Here is a 3,038-nt window from a genome sequence, read left to right on the forward strand (position 1 = left end):
TCAACTTCCCTACCCCAACTGCAAGAGAAAGAAATGCTCTGTGTGCTCACTCAGCTTGTCTGCATCCACCAAGGGGAGCTGCCTTCCAGGCCAGACTAACTGGATTTGTCTTTATTGCACTTGATATCAATAGGTTATTAGAAACTGAATAAATCAACATTTTCCAACTTGTTGCTTCAGCCTCCAGCTTAGAGCAAGTGTTTTTTTTTTTTTTTTGCAAGTTGAGTTGTTTTATTCATCATTCTGTGAAAAATATCTCAGTAAATAGTAACATTTTCCCTTCGATGGTCTGCCCACTGGAATACCCCACCCACCCCATTTTTTTAAATTTTAGATTTTTAAAAAATTTTATACAAATAGACTAACTTTGATTTAAAGTAAACATATAAAAATTGAGAATAATATTGCTTGCAACAATGGACATGGAAGTAGAAGAATGAATTAGGCAGGGAATACAAAGAAAAGTCAGCTTGCAGAGTAGTGCAGAGAGAAACAAACCAGTACTATTTATTTGGATGTCTGTGCCATGGTGGGTACAAACTATATTCTCTACTCTGTGGGACCAAAATGAAAACAGAATAAAAACAAACAAATGAAAATCCCCCAAATCCCAAAAAAGCAGCAAGAAGGAATGCAAGAAGTCTTACAGAACATACTGATCCAAATGAGGGTGATAAACGTGGCACTCCTGTCTTTAATGCACATCCAACTCTGCTATCTACTGTGTGGTTTTTTTTTTTTTTTTTTTTTTTTGTCATATTCATCTACTGACCAGATGGGAGACTTAAGAAATAGCCAAGGCATTCAACCATTTTCCCTGCATCCACACGACTTCCCTTTCCCTTTATTTCCTCCTCCAGGATTAGAGTCTGTTTCCTCCACGAAGGAAGTGCTGTTGATGATGGGGAAAGGCATGAAACAGGATTTCCACAATACTGATCTTGCTTCCTCAAAGCCTTGCTGCGTGCAGTTCACACAGCGTGGAGGAGGTCATGAAGGCAGCCTGATGGAGCTATGAGTTAAAAAAGAAAAGGAAAGGGAAAAACAAAAACAAAACCACCCCAAGTTCATTTTTTCTCAAACTAAAGGAGAAACTGAGGGATGGTGCGGCCTCCAGTGGGGACATCCATGGTTAGGAGATGATGGCTGGGGACCACCTCGCCAGATTCAGATTGTCAGCACTTGCTGACCGCTTCCTCGTGGATCTTCTCAGGTCCTTGTACTTGTCCTCGCAGAGGCGAGAAATAGCCTCAAGCTTGTGGGCCCTTTCCCTGCTCAGTGGCTCCAAGGGAAAGCTCAGGTTATTTGCTTCTGCCAAAGAACCAAGATCAAAATAATACTTGGCATATACACTGGAAGGGACGTTGATGTTGAACTGGAGCAATTCAAGAAACTGTCGCTGTAGCTCATTCATGTCCTCCACCGTGATGTCTTTCAGGATCTGGCAGTAATCCACATTCCACACGGCCTGGTCATCCCACACCTTGGAGGCCAGAAGGATCGCCCCTAGAACAATTCGCTTCCAGTTGGCCGGACAGATATCTATTTCTGCATACGTTAAAAGTCTTTCAAGGTATACCAGGGTGACAATGGCACATTCGGCTGTCAGCTGAGCAGCACTAAACAGTGTTCGAACAAACCGGTAGATCTGTTTCTGCTCTGGGTTGTTTGTCATAATCTGGTGGCACTTCGGATTTCGAAAGAGGATGAAGGTTTTCATAAAAAATATCTAAGAGCATCCTTCCATCTGGGTCCCTGTTTTTGATGTGGTAATATATTGCAAGAGCTACACATTTAATTATATACTTGAGATTTGGTTGACTGACTGTGCTATCATCTAGGAAAATAGTAGAGCAGGAGCTGTATTTCCTTGTAATTTGTCCAGGAGGATGATGGTTAATGAAGAGACTCTTGCGTTTTTCTCTCACGTCTGTCTGAGATTTACTGAGGAATATTGTGCTGGCCCGAGGATGATCTGAAGGATTGAATTCCATGTTCAAATCGTCGATGTTCTCCCGGTCGCTGATGTGCTGCAGGTTGCAGCCCGTGTCCTCATGGCTCAGGTCCGTGTCAGGCCGGTGGGACTCCAGCCTGGAGTGGGCACTCCTCCGGAGCTTGGGGCTGGACGACACGCAGCGCGAGGTAGTGTTCCCCATCTTCAGCTGCCCCCGATTCCTGCTGCTTTCGCCTTCTTCCCAGTCCCCCGTGCAGGGCGCGGGGGCGTGGAGGGAGGCCCGCCCTCCGCGCCGCGGGAGGGGGCGGAAGCCTCCGCCGGCCGCCGGGTTAGCAGCGGCGGCGGCAGCGGGGCCTCGCCATGGGCGGCGGCGACGAGCTGGCGGCGGCACCGGCTCTCCTCAGCCTCTGTGCTCGCATGCCCGAGCCTGTCCGCGCCGAAGGAGCGCTCAGGTCCGCGCGCGACTGCGGCCGCCGTGCGGTGCTCACCCCTCCGCCGCCATGGCGGGTGGCGCCGCGGAGGCCGCCTCCACCCCCTGCGCTTCGCGCCAGGTGCCCCAGCGGCAGCAGCGGCCTCGGCAAGCGGTTCCGGTTCAGGCCCAGAGCAAGTGTTTTAAAAGCCAGCTTCCTGAAGTTATGTGCAATGAATCAAAGAAACCTTCCTTTCTACAATGCAATTTCTGTGGACTAGGGCAGTGAGAGATGGGACTACATTTTAAATCTGATGTATGCAATTTCCACAAGTATTCTTTTAAAATGGACGGAGTTTTTACCCAATCATGCTATTGGCTTTTCTCTTGGACTTATGTTTTCATCTGCTTTTCAGACAGCGTGCTTATTCTGAAGGGACAGTAAGCCCTGTCTGAGGAGAGCAATGGGCGACTTCCCCTGTAGTCGCCCATTGTAGATCTAGGTCCAAAACCACCTAGATCTCACAGGGACTCATCAGTGCCAGTGGAGCCTGAACTCTGCCAGATTTCAATGTGACCAGTTCCATTTTCCTGAAGAAGCCCACTTTCTGTCCCACTCCCATTTGGTACAACATATCATGACTCTTCAGTTATGCCAAAATATTTCAGATTCAA

At 47.8% G+C, this 3,038-nt stretch overlaps 1 pseudogene; it reads right to left on the bottom strand.

Moving 5' to 3' along the window:
• Positions 1-748: 748 nt before the first annotated feature.
• Positions 749-2,156, bottom strand: LOC143387795 (cyclin-Y pseudogene; annotated as a pseudogene).
• Positions 2,157-3,038: the final 882 nt, after the last annotated feature.

This window comes from Callospermophilus lateralis, unplaced genomic scaffold, assembly GCF_048772815.1.
Source record: "Callospermophilus lateralis isolate mCalLat2 unplaced genomic scaffold, mCalLat2.hap1 Scaffold_182, whole genome shotgun sequence".
NCBI lineage: Eukaryota > Metazoa > Chordata > Mammalia > Rodentia > Sciuridae > Callospermophilus > Callospermophilus lateralis.